Genomic DNA, 17849 nt, shown 5'->3' with positions numbered 1-17849 from the left:
GCTTGTAAAAAAGACAGGTGGGTCCCACTGCCGAGTTTCTGTGTCTGTGGGTCTGGTCTGGGGTGGGGCTGAGATTTTGCATTTCTAACAAGCTCCAGGTAATGCTGTTAGGGACCTCACTCTAAGGATCAACTGTGCAGACTAGAAAAGGAACCAAAGGATTCAAGGTAACAGGATCAGCTATGGTACATGGTTAGAAAATTCATTTTTAATTAGATTAAAACACACAGAAAAATTAGATCAGAGAGTGATTTCTCCTTCTCACTTGTAATTCTGAAGCTAAATTTTATGGGCTAAACCAAGGAGTTATGGAGAAGGGAGTTAAGAGACTTGGGTTCAAGTTCTGACTCTGTCACTAGCTAGCTGTGTAACCAAAGACCATTCATCACCCTCTCAGACATCACTGCACCATGTGAAACAGAGATATTCAACCTACAAACCTCTAGTGTGAGCTCTTACATCCTATGATCTCACAATTTTGAAAACCTGTTGGCAATTTAGTTCTAAAAGTATTTAATGATCATCCCATCTATATATAAAGTGATTAAAGACACTGCAATTTGAAAACAAAACACATGAAATAATTACAAGTTAAATTTGAGAAGAACCTGTAACAAATAAATTGCAATTATGAAGCCTGAAAGAACTTTTACTTAAATAGGTTTCACGCATAATAATAAGTGATCAAGAGCAAATATACCATGGAAACAGACTTAAAATATACAGCAAAGATATTACAATTAAAAAAAAAACAAAACCTACCATTCCCTTTCTGAGAACAGTCGAGAGAAAACAGGACAGGTTACAGAATGAAAAAGCATCAACTCACCAGTCGAGCAGAGCTGAAGGGAGTCCTCCAAGGAAAGAAATCTGCCCCTCTTCCCACTGCTGGCGCCTCCCTTCCATCCCAAGACTGTGCTCCTGGGCTTCCCAGCACACAGCTATTTTTAAAGACAAAAGGCCACATTCCCAAGATTGTGGCCACAAGAATGTGAATATCAAATGACCTTCCCATAGCTTGTCAATGAGCCCAAGTAAAACTGATTGCAGGCCCATATGGGCAAAGATGGATGGTCTCTGTGGCATGGGTCCTACTCATCTACTGATACTGGGCAGCTGCAGCTTTGCCCTCAACATGAATCTGGCCTCTCTCCTTTCAGCTCGACAAGCCCAGAAGTCCTCCAGGTGCCATTCTCATCCTCAAGGCCTCAGCCACTTGAGCTAGCCGAGAGAGGAAACCCTAGAGGTTCCTGAATAGCAAACTGGCCTCCTCTGTGCCAAGGGCAACACAGAAGGTGACGCCCAAGGTCTCATGAGGCGTCCACCTGATGGTTGTAAAGTTTATTCTGTGCCTGGTCTCCCACCGGTTCTGTCCAGCTGCCTTCCGTTCAGGTTAACAGCAACGGCATTAAGTCGATAAGCCTCACAGCATCCCAGGGAGGTAGGTCACCCTCAAGCACATTATCCCCCCTTAACAGATGGGGAAATGACGCCACGGGAAGATTAAATAACCTGCCTGGTCTCAACAGCCTGCCACAGGTGGAGCACTAGACGATCCCAGCCCCCATGCCAGCTCGTGAATGGAGACGCTCTGGACGAAGCCCTTTGAAGTTCTAGGGTTCCGGGCAGCATGGATGATTTGCACAACAGAGGACAAAAAAGAAATAAGCACAGAGGTAACCTTCTTAAAACCATTCCAATTGTCTTTCTCTTTCTGTGTCTCCCCAGAAGGCCATGAGAGAAGGATGATTTTTAATACACAAGTATTAGATGAAAGATGGTGTGGGTGCAATGAAAGGACAGAACAGGCCTGTAGGCAGCGAGGAGCCACCGGGATAGGATCAAAGGAGGGGTCAGGCTAAGCAGGGTTCTATCAATGACCCCTGTCCTCTGCAGGGTGCAGGACCCTGACCACACAGGATCCTGCACAAACTGGTGAACGCTGGCATGAAATTATGCCTGTTTCATTCCCTGAAACAACAAGTACTTGCACATCTAACGTGGGCAAGTCACTGAGAGAGACACAAAGATGAATCAAATCATCCCTGCAGTCAAGAAGCTTGAAATGTCACCAAGGAGTGTGCATAAATCACCAAAATACAAAGTAGAAATTAGGAAGGACCACAACAGAAAAGCTTGTAGGAAGTCTGGGTTTGATGGTGGGAGATCACATTCAGCTGTGGATACAGCAGGATGAGATCAGGGCAGGCTTAGTGGAAGAGGTGACCAGGCTGTGGAGGACAGGAGAGGGAGACCTGCAGGGGTAGGGAGAAGGGCACTGGGGGCAGTGGCTGGAGAAGGGCATGGAAAGTGCATAGAAGGGAGATGGCACAGGGCTACCTGGATGTGGGGGACAAAGGGTGTATGAAGTAGGGTTGAGGGATTTAGGGTAGGAATGGCAGGTAGAAACCATCTCATAAAAGGCCTTAAGTGTGGGATTAAGGAGGTTAAATTTCACTGCTAGCCACAGTTCTCAGCACTGTTCCTTGCTCACAGCAGGCATTCAATAGATGTTGGTGGAACAAAATGCAAGAAGGCAATTAAATCCATGGAAGACACAGGGCAACTGTGAAAGAAGATGCCAAAAAAATTGCCTCAATTTTTGTTTTACATCAACTGATATCTAGTCAGGACAACTCCTAAGTTTAACTGTCTAAAATATATGCTATATTCTGCCCCAAATGGAGACCACAGTACCTGCCATCAGCTTCTCACTCAAGAACACTATGAAAATTAATTATGAGGTAATGTCTGTGAAGTGCTCAAAGCTCTTTGGAGATGTGTGGCAAAAGGCATCACTACAATTAATATTTAAAGAGAGTCTACTCAGCTCTGATCTCTTTTTCTGCAGACTACTGTTACGTCCACAGGATAAGGTAATGCCAGATTGGCCTCTAAATAAACCTTTCCAACAGACAGCACCCAACACAGGTGCCTCCTCCCGAGTCCCTTACCTGTAGCTGATGGCGCCCATGGTCACAAGGTGAGGGTGGTTTCCAACTTGGTTATACCAGGTTACCCAGGGTTATCCAAGGATGCGGGGGCGAAAGGCAGTCTTTCTTGGGACCCCATTTTTTAAGCATGAGAGACAGTCTAATGAAGATTTCAAGGGGGATCATTTTAGCAAAACCCACATCCTAAGCCAGTTAACATTTTTAGATCTAACGCAGTGCCCAGGAAAGGAAGAAATAAGAATAGCTCCCTGGGCTCAATTACAAATGGAGTGGAAACAATAATTTCAAAAGTTCAAGGGGAAAAAAAATCAATCTATTTCCTTCTCCCCAAGCTTTCACTTCTATAAATACACTCACACAAATGGACCTAAGACCACTCTTCCTTATGAAAACACTACCTGTCTGGAATTTGCAAGATAAATGATGTGCTGGTCTTGCTTTCAGCCCACTGAAGCTCAAATGATGTTCTCCAAAAGCTTCTCTCTTCTTCTTAAATAACATTCATTTTCACCCTCTGATTATAAAAGCGAAATGTATCTGGTAGAAAATTTTGAAATTTTTCTTGTTTGGAGAGAGAAAATAAAAAATATCCACTATAATCTATAACTTGCTCATTACCCTCCAGCCTTTTTGTGTGAGAATACACATTTTTGACATATTGAGAACTTACTGTATATGCTGGTTTATAGCTTGATTTTCCTCTTAGAACAATACACTATAAATATTTGCATGTCTCTTTATTATTCTATTCTTTTTTTTGATGTCGTATAAATAGCAGCGCCATTTGTAAAGCTAATCCCCTATTGCTGGACATTTGGTTTATCTTAGCAAGGTCTGTATTACAAATAATGTTGAGATAAATATCTTTGCATAATACATCTCTAGTTAGTCTTTCAGGATAAATTCTCAGGAGCAGTGCTGCTGGGTGAAAGATCGTGGGCAAGTTTGTAAGGCTTTAAATGCAGCCACCAGGTTGTCCTCCAGAAAGGTTATCCCAGTCTAACTCCTGTCAGCTCACTGATCCCTAACTGAATACATTTATAAAGGGAGTGTTGTTGCTTTTATTTGCAGTCCTTTGAATACTCTGAAGGCAGATTTTTCCCAAAGGTTTTGTGTCTACAGTACCTTTTCAGAGTATTTTTTAATTGTCTGCTTCTATTCATCAGAAAGACAACATCCTACTCCCTCTCCAAAGGGTGTTTCCCTCATCCCTTCTCCAAGGGAATCCTTGTGGTCTCCTTGCTCAGCATCTGCCACCCACATTTTCTCCTGGCTGCCCTTCACTCCATTTTCAACAAACATTTCACAATTCCAGCAATAAGTTAGACTAAGAACCCAATAATCAGTCATTTATTCCCTCATCCATCTATTCATCGGCTATCTGTTGGGGGTCTGAATGCTCCAGGAACCACACTGAGAGAGAAGTAGAAACAAAACACTCTGAGAAGTCAGGAAAGGGAAAGTCAATGAGGCCCCCAAAGCAGAAGTACACTTGAAGTGAAAGACAACTCATAATTTTACTGGTAGGGGAGGGGACAGGAGAGGCTAGGAAAAGGGAATGGCACAAGCAAAGGTCCTGAGGCACGCTAAAGCATCACATGTTGAAGGGATGTTTTTCATTTAAGGCATGAGAATGATGGGCTGAGGACGAAACTGAAAAGTTAGCTTCTGCTGAATTCACCTGCTGAACTGCTCTCTTCCCTGCATCATGACTCTGCTTGTAATTCCTGGCCCATCTCCAATGAAGACAGACTCCTTCAAAAGCCTTCTTGAGAACCATCCTCACCATCCATCTCTCCACACTCTCTGCCTGGGGCAGGAATCCTGGCACTCACAGCAGTCTCCTCAGCAATCCCCAATGAACAGATGACTCTGTTAGCTAATTCCTGAGCATAAGCCTTATCATTCCAGCTAGAAAGAACCTTCTGAATAATAATATATTCTCTAATACCCCTAGCCTCTCAACATGGGGCTTAACTTATAATAGGCAATCAATAAAAACTTACAGACTCTAACCAAAGTAAACTGGGCAGAGTAAATACCAGAGAAGGGATGAGAGTGTACATGTTGCAGGCGTCTAACTCTAATCCAGACAGCCGGGAAAATTGAAACTGTCTTTGAAAATTAGCTTCTGGACACAATCATGGCAAAAGATGGATGAATTCTCTTCGGGACTGTAATTCTGCATCTACCTAGACATTTCTCAGGCACACAAATGGTACTTGTTAAACTGTGCTGCCTATTCCAAGAGCTTCTGTGCATAAAGGTCAATATATTCTGGAGATCCAAGTTTTTTTTTTCTTTGCAGGGAGGCAGGAGGAGAAGAGAGAAAAGAAGGCTCCCACTACAGGCCATCTCTGCTGGGATTTTCCATACTGATCATTCCGATTCAAAGTGAAAATTCTAATGCCACCTGGCAGGAACCAGTCTCCATCATTCACGTGGGCAGCATTTCTACACAATTCTTCCATGAAGGCAAAGAACCTGTACATCCCTCAATGGCTGCTCTCTCCCTGTTCTGGTTCAGAGTCCCCCAGCTCTGGATTCATCTCCATACAGCATTCATCACGCTGCTTTCCTTGTTTGTCCCCACAATGGGCCATGACCTCTACAAGGCTGATGACTGTTTTTCCATCCCTATGTGCCCAGGGGCCTAGAACATCACCCTCCACACAGTGGGCAATCAATCTTTGTTGTGGAATTAAATGATGTGCCAGGGCTAGAAAGGACCTTAGAAAGAACCCAGGCCACATATGGGAAATGGAGGCCCAGACAGGGGAAGGAACTTCTCCAAATACACACAGAGAGCTGCTGGTAATTAGGAGGTGAACGAGAGAAAGAAATCAAAGATATCAGCAATGCTCGAGGAGGAATTAGGAGGCTGAGGGGCTTGATGGACCTTGGAAAGGATGATGACTTGGGGGAAAACTGAGTTTGGTTTTGGACAGCCTCTAACACTCAGAACAAGTCTTATCTCTTTCTCCATGACAGCCCTTCAGATAATAGAAAAAGGAAATTAACATATATTGAATAGTTACCATGTGTCAGTGGAAAATAGCAATCCTGTCCTTCCTGTGTCTTCGTTTCCTCTAAGTTTTACACTCACAGATAATTGAGTAAATAAACAAGTAAATTATGTGCCTCATGTCACGCAGCTAGTAAACCCAAGTCTGACTGAGTTAAAAACCCAGGTGCTTTCTCCTGAACCCCACTGCCTCTCTGACCCTAGCCCTGAGGCTACAGGGTACCACGGAAGAGCCGGACAGAGTGAGTTCACAGGTAGGCTTGGCCATATCCCAGGACACCAGGCAGCAGCTTCAGAAGCTGAATGCTAGCTCTGCAGCCTCTCCACCCACACCGCCCCTCGCTAGCACTTGGCTGACAGGCTAGACCCACTGCGGGACCATGCATAAGACAGAGAAATACAGAGGCCCACATTTGCCCTTGACTTAGCTAGGATACTGCTGGTGACTGTGAAAGTAATGAGAGCAGCTAGGAGCCAGCTACCAGTCAGTCAGTCATCATAATCACAGTCCATTTCATCGTCAACACTGTAAGCCAAGCCTCTGCCTAGGACCGCGCCCCTTCTTGGCTCTGGATTGAACCAGGCTTGTCCCTGCCTGGGAGAAGCTCACGGTCCAGTAGAGCAGGTTACATGGAAACACCCCATTACCATATAGTCTGGCGAGTGTTATCTTGGAGGGATAACAGGCTGGGGTGGGGGGCTCCCCCAACCTGGAAAGGATTCCCAGACAAAGCAGACATTTTGATGTGGGGATATTTCCAATTGGCTATATCAAATAAGACTTGTCAAAGTGGGAAATTACTATTCTTTAAACCCAGCAAAAAAAAAATGAGAAACAGAAATCTCTGAATTGCTCTCCCTCCCCTTCCCTTAGGGCTCCAAGCAGTGCAGTTGGAATATCTGCTTTATTAGATACTAAAGTCCCTTTCAAATCTGAGGTTCTTCCAGCTCAGGTCTGGTGGGATGAGCAGGAAGGGGGCAATCTGAGGCGCTAGTGGGGATACAACTAAGGGCACTTTGGGGTGTACTGCTCTGTCTTTCCCCTAAGGGCTCAGTTCAAATGCCAGTCCCTCCTGAAAGCCTTCCTGGATCTCACTCAAGGCATGGCCAGCCCTCTGCTGGGCTCTGCTGAGTCTCTGTAGCACCCTGTCCCACACCGACTTGCTGCAGGCCGGGCAGGGACTAACTGACCTGTCTCCTCCCTCCTCCCCTCCCACTCCTGCCTGCATCCCTGCACAGTCCTTTCTTAGGAAAGCACACTGAACTGAGTGGAGCAGTGGTCCAGGAGGATGCTTTGGGCAGGTGTGAGGTGGTAATCCTGGAGCAGCCATGAGCAGAGCATCTGGAGCTGCTCAGTGCCAGGTCCTCCCAGGCCACTGTCTTCCCTCTGCTTCCTCTCAGCTCCACCACCCGTTTCAGCAGACCCAACACTCTCACTTGCCCTAGGCCTTTCTGGCACTCTGGAATGTCAAGTGCAAACAAAGTCGTGCACACTCTTTTTGGAGAAAAGCATATTTTGCTGTGCCTTACATTTGGAAAGCCCATTAGCCAGCAGCTGATGGAAGACCCCGCTTAAAAGATCGTGGAACCTCATCTAGCTGAAGGGCAAGAAGATGACACTACAATGCACTTGCAAGGCTGCAAAGTAGCATTTCCTGATTTTTTACAGAAAGAGATATGTACTTGGGCACTGAGAATATAAATTATTTCCCTCAAGTTCAATGAGCCAATCTCATACTAAATTAGAGGGGAAATGCAGGGACATTAAGTCTTCCTGTATGTGTCTCTTCTCTACCCAGAGCACGTTCGTTCACTGTGGGAACTCCTCTAAGTCTAAGAACTGGTAATGAATATTTTAACAGGCACAGCTTCTCCTTCCCATTGATAAAAACTCCACCGACTAGCCAGAGCATGCTGGGGAACATGAGGGAGTGGACCAGAAACACCTGCGTTTTCCTGGGCAGCCTAATCCCTGAGCCCCTCCCACATCTGTGGGCCAGGGATGATTTGAGCAGCCTTGGCATCCTCAGAGCAGCAGCCATGATGCTGAAGGAAGGAAGAAACATGAAACATGCAGAATAAAGACCTGAGGCTGGTGATCCTGGAGAGCTGGGTGGGTCCAAATATGATTGAGAGAAAAGACAGTTATGTAAGTAAAACAAGTAGAGAGCCAAAGACTGAATGGTGGCCTGCCAAAAAAATATGTCCACACCCTAACTTGGAAACCTGGAAATATTATCTGATTTGGAAAAAGGGTCTTTGCAGATGGAGTTAAATTAAGGATCTTATCCTGGGTTATCCAGATAAGCCTTGAATACAATGACAAGCGTCCTTGTAAGAGTGAGGCAGAGGAAGATTTGACAGACAAAAGTGAAGGAGGCAATGTGACTAAGGAAGCAGAGATTGGAGTGATGCCAACTGACCCAGAGCCATTCCACATCAGCCACTGTCTGGGACACTCCTCCACAGCCCACCAGGTCTGACAGCAACAGGCATGCAGCTCCCCAGTGGCCCAGTGTAGAGCCCAGAAGAGGAAGCTGATAGCAAACTCTGAGAGACCCCTAGAGAGCCTAGCTGGGCCTCAGGCGTGTTGATGTTAAGACAGACTCTGAAGTGAGGCTGCTGTGTCTCACTCTGGGCTGGTCAGACTCCACCTGCACAACTGCATCCAGTTTTTAACTCCATCCTTTCCTGGGGACATTCTGACTAAAGAAGTGAAGACTCGGGGACCTGATCCCTGTCTTTCAATGTCCAAATGGCTTAAATGGCTGTCACAGGGAAGAAGAAATAGATTTTTGTGTGAGGCTTCAAAGGGCAGAATCAAGGTCGATGGAGCAGCCATTGCCTGGAGGAAGAGTTTCGTTCATCATAATGAAGAACCTTCTAATAATCAGAGCCAACTGACAATGGTCTAGGAGTGCCTCAGGGATGGGCAGGTCCGAGCAGAGGCTGGGTGTGCTAGGGAAATTCCTGCACCAGACAAAGGCTGCATTTGATCTTCTCCAAAGTTGGCAATGCGTCTGAAGGTCTGTTACTGTTGGCTAAAATATCCTGTAAAATATCCTATGTGAATCTAGGTTTTCGGCATATAGACAGGGAATGCTCTCACTAAAGCTTATTACACAGCTTTTGTGAAGAACTAAGTACTGCAACTACTTAGGAATGAGCTCAGAAAATAGTCAACTGTTCCTGTTCCTCTATACAAAATGATCCCAACCCCCAGGGAGGAAGGAAGAGGAAAAGCATATGTCTCCATGAGGACGTCAGCCTCTAAGCTGACCAGGAGCCAGCAGCACATGCACCGGTACTGGGGAGCCCTGGACAGCCTGGGCTTGAGCCTGGCTCCAGAAAGAAACAGAGAACAGAGACTCCAGCTACCAACTGAATTATTTTCATAAGCACCAATAAATGGCACCCTCATCTTTATTATAATAATTGCTTTTCCTTTTGCATCCTTCTGAATTCTACATGTGGAACAAAGTGAACAACAAAGCAGTAACTCAAAGCTTAACCGTTTGATGCTCACAAGTTAGCCGTGGAGAGGTATTTTTTTGAGGGGATGGGTGGCAGTTGGTATTATTACCTCTGGTTGTAACAAGCTCTAGCCTACATTCTCGGATACTCGGAGTTCAGGAAGAGCAGCATTTCACATCTGCCCACACATCTGTCTTCTTTTAAGTCAAGATCTCAGCACTGTTGCATCCGGATGAATTCCTCTGAAGCTCTTTCCGTTCAGGATTTTGAAAGTTTGCCATGTTACCCTTTCACTGAAATGGCTGAGCTACTCAGATCATTCCTCCAGAGAGGTCAAAAGAACATTCTTTCATACTTTTAGATTTACCAGTATACCTTTTCTAGCCCGTAATTAGTGGGTTTTTTTTTCTTTTTTCCCCAAAAGAACCAGTGTTAGGCGCGTATCATTTAGCAGCCAGCTTGTCAAATGATTGGAAGCCTGAACCATTTCTAATGAGTGGCAAAAAGGTCTCCAAACATCAAGTGGGTCCCTGAAAATACAGTTTCACTCCAGTGAACATAATGGCTACTACCCTCATCAATTGGCCAAACACCAAATCAGGCTTCCCGTTGTCCTTCAGGCAGATAGGCAATTAAAAAAAAATCCTCATATTTGCAGAGCTGCATGATATAATCTGTAGCTACCAAAACAAATTTAAGACTGCGTTATCCTGCTTCCACGAATGTGTGTTAAGACTGGTGTATATCTTCGACTATAGGAGAAGTACAGCTACAATAACTGTGCATAAATCAAAATTTTATATACTGACTGGTGTTAAGTACACAGGCATGCTTGGCATTTGAAAGCTTTCCATACCAAATCTTTTGGTACGGGGCAAAATCCTTCTGTAACATGTAAAATTATTGCCAAGTCTGTCTAGCTTAAAGATTCTAATTTTACATAGCATATTTATTGGAATCAGCCATACCGAATAGCTAAATTCAAAATTTAGACACATCTCTAAGGTTACATCAACTCTTCATCAAATGAAGGACCAACATTTCAAGACATCTGAATGCCACAAGTGAGTTCAGCTGAGGACCACAACCCCTATGCATCAGCACTGTGTTTCTGGCCTGATTCAAACCATTTCAGATCTCAGAAAAATCACCGGCTTCTTTCCATCCAATGCAGCAAATGCATATCTCACTAGGGCTGAGCTCTGTGAGAAGGGCTGTGGGGTGGAGGTAAGAGGGATGTTATGCCAGCCCTCCCAGGGACTTCTCAAGGCTGTGGTCATATACACAAATGGCTGCACACAGAATCCTTCAAGGTTGACAGAATGATTCTCCATGAGAGGTACTGGGTGCAGAGGTGGGAGGTCAGGGGAAGATGAAGGCCCTGGGACAAGGAGATCTGGAAGACAGCTCCTGGGGCAAAGAGAATTTGAGCTGGGCCTTCAGGCATGGGCAAGATCACAAGGGCTGAAGCACATGCCAGGCAGAGGGGCCAGATGGAGGAGCAAAGCCCTAGAGACCTGGGGGGTGGGAGGGATTAAGTGTGGAGGACAGGATTGGGGGGAGGGGAGCTGAGAGATGGTGTGGAGATGGCCCACCATGTCTGCCAGGCTGAGGACCCTGTACTTCATTGTCCATACACGGGGGACCCACTGAAAATCTCTGGGCCACATGTTAGGAAAAAAACAAGAGAATGGAAAGAGGAAGATATGTTTGAGAGAGATTTTGGAAGCAAAAATGACAGGACTTGATGAGTGACTAGATTTCAGGAAGGAGGGATCAAGGGAGAGGAAAGGTCACAGATAACGATGCTCCCTCGCTGTAGAGTTCCCATCCTGGAGTGGGAGGAGATGCTGGCCATTGGTATCTCACAGCAAGGGGGCAAGGCTAGCTTCAGTGGCACCAAGGGCTTGGCCCCACTCAAGCTTCCCCTCTGCACATCAGTGAGCACCTCCAGGGACACTACTCTTCAGGGCTGCAGTGAGAGAGAGAGGATGAGGGAAAGGCGGATGGGGAGGGAGGAAAGGAAGAGAGGAAAGGAGGAGGGGACAGGAAAGGGCGGGAGAGGGAGAAAGGGATTTTTCTTTCTTTCTTTTTTTTTTTGAGGTGAACTGTTACCAACTTGAATAGACTTGGATTGTGTCTACCAAAGCAGACTCACTTTGGGATGCCTGAGGGCTCCAACTTCTGTAGTATACCGTGGCCAGCTCTCTTGGACCAATTCTTGCCTTGCGTGCAGAAGTGGCTCTACAGTGAAATGTGCCCAAAGCAGCAGCAGCAGCTGCGGCAGTAGCTCACGGCACCACTCTGGGCCTGACCTCACAGGTGAGACTGCTGTGGCTGGGGTTCCTCTTTTCAATACTCTGAAAACATAGTTTTATCCAGAAGGGGCAGAGCACCTGCTCCAGAGTCTCTTCAATAACCGTGGGAAGGACATCTGTACAGACAGCCTATCTGGTCCTAGAACACACCACGCCCTTTCAAGCCTCCAGGCCTTTGCATTTGCTGTTCCCTCTGCCTGGAATACTCCCTTCCCCCAAGCTCATTCCCCTTAATTTAACCTTTATTCAGTGCTGGCCACTTACCTGCCACTATTCTAAGTACTTCACATACAGCAACTCACTCAATCCTTGCCACAACCAGGTAGGGTTATTATCCCCAGTTTACAAACAAAGAAATTGAATCCCAGAAGACTAAATAGCTGACCGTGGAATATATATTTAGTTGTTGGAGGGACCAGGATTTAAATCCAGGCGGTGTGGCCCCAGGATACACAAAGCTACCCAGCCTCTTGCAGAGCGGGGCTGCCCTCCCTCACTCCAGTCCTGACTGGCTCCCTGGCTCAGACAGGCCTTCCCCCCTACCCTCAAGCGGCACACCCCCCATGACATTCTCTCACATGACCCTGCTTCTTTCCTTCCCAGTCCTTAGCACAACCTGTGATTATCTGATTTATGTATTTACTTGTTTATTATGTTTCTCAACTAGAATATACACTCCAGGAAGGCAGGGATCTTGCCTTTCCAGTATATTCCTGGGGCACCTAGAATAAGTTCTCTGGCACAAAGTAGAAGTTCTCTGAATAACTGTTGAATGAACAAAGGGAGGGCAGTACTGTGGATGCCGCATGGCGCTACATGGGAACATAAGGTGTTGCAATGTTGTTCTTTACCCTCCTGCTCTGTTCTCCTTCCTTGGCTACTACAAATCCCCCTGCCTGCACTAAGGCAGACGGGAGCCAGCACCCAATTCCCAGTATATATGGACAAGGCTGATCTATTTTTATCTATGTCTGTCAACTCCAGAGACCAGGGTCCTTAAGCACTAATGATAAGCTTGTGGGAGGCAGGGATTCCATCTTCCAATTAACCCCTCTGTGGCCTCCCACCGGCTAACAGTATTTACAGGGCACTGGCTGCTGTGGATGACAGTGTCTGATCTGAGCACCTTCCAAATAACAAAAAGCGCCGGCCCCTTGAATCATGAGGCACCTTGAATACAAATCACACTGTCCCAGGAACTCCATCCTGATGGTCAGGTTCCAAGTCAACACACAGGCTAAAACAAAAAGTACTGTTTATATATTCCAGTGGTGTCTAGCAACATTTAGGGAGCTTGCCTGCGAGCTCGCTAATAAAAGGAACTAACTTATCAAACACCCATTGTATGTAAACACTCTGTGAGGCGCTTTTACACATGATCCCATTTAACCCTGCGAGTTTAGAATAATTATTTTTCCCCTTTTACAAATGAGAAAAGTGAGATTTACAGATCCAATACCCCCAAACCAGTGTGGGTTCATGTGCAGGATCAGAGCCTCCCAACCCTCTTTCTACTGCCCTCTCTCTGCTCTGAAGCACTCTGACTTCTCTTGCACTTCCTCCAGACTCTTCTCTATCTGGGCCCTGTGCTTTCCCACCTCTGTACCTTTGCTTGTTCTACTTCTGTGACCTAAAATGGCTTTTCCACTTTCCACCACCTGTTGAATCCTCTTCTTCCTACCACTTTTCACGGCACAGACTTCACCATGTCCCCAGTTAGAATTCGTCCTCCTCAGAGTTCCCAGAGGTCCCAAAGATTAGCCCTCAGAATGCTCAATGGTATAATCCTCTTTCTTCCTCACTAGAATCTGAGCTCCTTGAGGGTAGAGCCTGGCAGTATTTTCCCTATTTGTTGCCTCCTGAATGAACTGAACTGCTAAAGAATGAAGATGGGAAAGACTGGAGGCATTCGAATGCATCTGGGAGATCAAAGGTTCTGGACAAATTAGCTTCAACTAGAGACTATTGTTCGGGGAAAGGCAAACTTATGTACCACAATTCTGCTGTTCTCCTGCTCTAGTCACAAAACACACTCTCACTAGTCCTCTGATTTCATAAAGCTTGAAACTTAAAACCAGGAAGTCTAGGAAGGAAATAAAATAATAAAATCACTTCCATAAGAACCCTTTCATAGTAATGGATTTCACCCACACACGGGGGAGATGCTAATTGCAGCACAAGGGGGATAAGAGATTGGGCAAAAGCACAAAGTTCATCTTCTAGGATATCACAGTTAACTCCCTCCTGCTTGTTCTGCTGTGGCTGCACCAGAATTCACTTGTTCTGCAAAATATGCACTTGCTGAACGGTTGGCCTCTCTAAGCACAGCTAGGTTGAACACCCACAAAGGAAGGCCTGACCTGTAAGTGATTTTAAATCGTCTTTATTGCAAAATATCTCAACCTCGTCACTTTAGACTAGAAACAAGTAGATGCTGGCCTCTGAATAGGACCCCTAGATCAGTGCATTATTTTTCCCAAACAACTATTTTGAGGTTTTTACGAAAATAACCGACTCACAAACAGAAATGCTTTCTGACCTATACAGCACTTTGAAAACAAATCATTATGCCTTTGAATATTTTATGATGGGCCAAAGCATTGAAGGAGGGAAGGCGAGCATTCACCAATCCTTGCCATGTCTATTTTGAGACTCCTAAAGCAAACTGCAAATGCCTCCTTTATTTTCTAAGCGCCCATTTGCAAGTGCCGGGTGGCTTCTCCGTGAAATATTGCCTCCACCCAAACTGACACCAAATGCAGAAACCCAGAAATTCCACTTCTCCAGGTTTACAGCGGAAGAATCTCAATAATTATATTATCTAGTGCACACTCCCTACCTCGGCCCACCCCCATTTTATAGGCGGTAAAACCAGTGGGGGTACTTGCCCAGGGTCACACAGTCAGTGGATGTCAGAGGAGCCGCTAGGAGCCAGGGCCCCGACTCCCAGCCCTGGGAGCATCCTTTATTCCCAAAGGCTGACCAAACACCCCTCCTAAAGCTCAGCCAAAGCTGCTGCAGGTAAGCGACGTGACCCGCGAGACTGACTTCCATAGGTTCTAAGATTCCTGTCACCCCCAAGGAGCTGTGGAACTGAGACACTCAGGGGTGCCCCTCGACTCGCAAAGTGGGAATACAGGCATGGCGCTTCAGGTAATCGTCTCTGGCGAACCCCTCCCAGTTCAGGAGTGGCCGTAGAGACAGGGCAGGGCGAGCTGGTCGGAGGTCACTTACAAAGTTGACGCCAGTTGTAACCGCACCTGAACCCAGGTCTCTCACCTCCCAGTTTGCCGCTCTTTGCACCACACCATGCAGACCTCGAAAACTTAAGCAATTCATAGATATTGTGTGAAGATTTAACTGTTGCAGGCCCTAAGCGAGCCCGCGGACGCGCAGCCCGCCCGGAGAGGGGACAAGAAGACTGGAGGCAGGCGCCGGTCACCAGGAGCCGGTGGTGCAAACGGGAGCGCACCGCGGAGGGCGGCGCGGAGGAAGCCGCGGGGCAGGCAGTATGCAGCTCCCGGAGGCGCAGGCCCGGGGCGCAGGGACCGGCAGTCCCCCCCAAAACTTTACGGCGCCGGGTCCTCGCCCTTACCTGCAAGGAGGCGCCGCCCGCGCGGACGCGGACCTGGCAGGCTGACGCTCTCGGCGAGGGGCGACCCCGCCCGGCGGCGGGCACGGACGCGGCCAGGGTTCGGCCAGCGGCTCGGCTCGGGCTCGGCTCGGGCTCCGCCTCCCGCGCCGCGGCTGCAGCCGGAGGAGGGGTGCACGGCCGGGCTGCGCCCGCCCGCGCCGTCTGGCCGCGGCAGGTGCTGAGGCTGCAGCTGCGGGGCTGCCAGCTGCCGGCGCCGCGACCCCCGCCCCGGGGGGAGGAGCCCCGCGCGCCGCCTCCGCGGGTCCCGGAGGTCCCGGCCCGCCGCAGTGGGCGGTCCCGCTCCCACCCGGGCCCTGCCTCCGCCCGCCTTCCCCAGCTCCCGCCTGGGCACGCAGCGTCAGCGGGGTACCCATGGGGAGACTGAGGCCAGGAGAGAAAGGAGCTCCCCAAAGGTCACCCGGACCGGCGGCGGTGGCCCCAGAACTGGAATCCAGAAGAGTCCCAAGGAACGACTCCCTTCCACGCCTCCCTTCCCTCGGCTCTCGCTCTTAAAACTCCAAGGCCTTTTGAAGAGCTCCAGCACACAGGACTCAGAGGCACACAGAAGATCCCGACTGCCCCACCCACCCACACACACACACTGGCCCTCGGGCTGAGGAGAGGTGGAAGAGGGGGTTCACGTTTGACACTACGCACCACCTCCCCTGCCTCTGCAAACTCCTTTGGCTCTGGGACTCTGGGACGCTTGGACTCTTGGCTCTGTCGGCTTTCCTCTGATTTCTCTAACCACTCCATTCTAGTCTCCTTGAGAGCTCCTCAAATCCAAAACCGTAAAATGTTGGGGTGCCGTAAGGACTCTACACACAGCCCTCTTTTGACTCCTTGGGCCATCTCACCCACTCCTCTGGCTCCGGTCCTACCACCTCTCTACCCATCATACCCAAGTGCATGCCTCTGTTGGAGAATTCTTTCTTGCCGAAATATCTACTGGACGCCTACTAGATCCCTACACTGTGTTAGACACTGGAGATACAGCCGCGAATAAAACACAGTTCCTGCTCTCACAGAATGTACTGTCTCCCAGACTGTTAATACAGTGCAGTTCCTGTTAACAGTGTGATCCCAGGGCACCGAGGGCCGCATTTAAGGAGGGAAGAAGGCCTCCTGGAGATGCCCTCTAAACAGAAACCTAAAAGGCCTATGGGTTGCCAGTGAAAGGGAGGAGTGTGGAGAGAGCCTTCTAGGCAGAGACTGAAGGAGCAAAGACCCCCAAGGTGAGAGAGCCCAGCGGGGAGGGGCAGGAGAACAGAGCTGAAGCAGCAGAGTCAGCAGGGGCCAGGGAAGGAGTTTTGAGAAGGGCAGGGGCACCATCAGGTTGGCATGTTAGATCATTTTGGTGATGGATGAATGGAGCACTAATTTAAGTTTACAAGTGGACCCTTCATCCTTCCCCACCAACAAAACAAAGCAAAACAAAACCCAGCAGCATTGCAGCAGTTGGAGCTGGAGCCCACCTGGCCTGGATAAAGAAAGGCCCTCCTGCACCTACATCCTCTCATCCTTCATTCCCAAATCCAGGCGTCTACCCCAAAACTCTCTCCTGAGAGGCTCTGTCTTTAAAAGTTCTCCTAGATACCTCCACCCAAAGCTCCCTTTTCTCTCGGTGCCCCAGCCTCTCTGCACACAGATCCATGCACTTCACTCCCTGGGGTCTGCTTCCCTCACCTGTCTCCCTTCTATTCATAGTGTACAGAGTTCTGCCCCACAATAAGCACCATTAGGGGAAGAGGACAAAAGCAGAAAATTCCAAAGCCATGACGGAAATAAAGTAAGCTTCTAAAAACTTAAATGTTGTACCTCTCCATATTATTGCTTATAACTGCGTGCGAATCTACCATTGTCTTTAAAGTTAAATTTTTAAAATTATGTGTTGTGGATAAAGGTTAATAAACAAATTACTCTCCCTAATGCACATTGAAGATGGAAATGGGCACTTGTCAGAAAGGAAAATAAAAACTCAAGCCTCTTGTCCAGTGAGTACAAATATTGCCCATGGAATTTTGTCCTGTCCCTCTCAATTTCCTAGCTGTGCAAGCCAGAAGAATCTGCATCATCAGGTGCTTAAATGGATATTTGTGTAAACAGTTTCAGTTTTGGTCCTTGGGTCCCCACTCTGTCCAGGTTCCCATTCTGGTCGCTCTTCCCTCTCAGCCTTCCTTGTCTGCCTGCTGCTTAAATGCCAAGGCTGCTCCTGTCCCCTCTTGGTCTCTTTACTCCCTTCACCCTCAGTGAGAAATCTGATCACCTGCATAGCTTCAGCCCAGACCTTCTGCTCTAAACCCAGAGACACAACTGGCTGCTGCATATCTCCTGAATCCCTTCAGGTTCTCCAGTCTCAACAGAGCCAAAACCAAACTCACACCATGCCCCTAAAATACCCCTTCTGCATTGCTTCCATATCTCAACTGGTAGTGGGACTTAAA

The 17849-nt window shown here is 47.7% G+C and overlaps 1 protein-coding gene across 5 annotated transcripts in view; it reads right to left on the bottom strand.

The window, feature by feature from the left end:
• FRMPD1 (FERM and PDZ domain containing 1) overlaps nucleotides 1–17849 on the bottom strand; it is a 119670-nt gene that overhangs the window by 61879 nt on the left and 39942 nt on the right. Inside the window, exon 1 of one of the 5 annotated variants that reach the window (XM_072959757.1) lies at nucleotides 15367–15672. The exons of the other annotated variants lie outside the window; for them this stretch is intronic. The gene's annotated coding sequence lies outside the window, so the exon portion shown is untranslated. Of the gene's footprint in view, nucleotides 1–15366; nucleotides 15673–17849 lie in introns of those variants that run through there. 5 annotated transcript variants of the gene reach the window in all.

The sequence above is a fragment of the Vicugna pacos genome, chromosome 4 (assembly GCF_048564905.1).
Source record: "Vicugna pacos chromosome 4, VicPac4, whole genome shotgun sequence".
Lineage (NCBI taxonomy): Eukaryota > Metazoa > Chordata > Mammalia > Artiodactyla > Camelidae > Vicugna > Vicugna pacos.
This window is presented reverse-complemented; position numbering and strand designations above follow the sequence as displayed.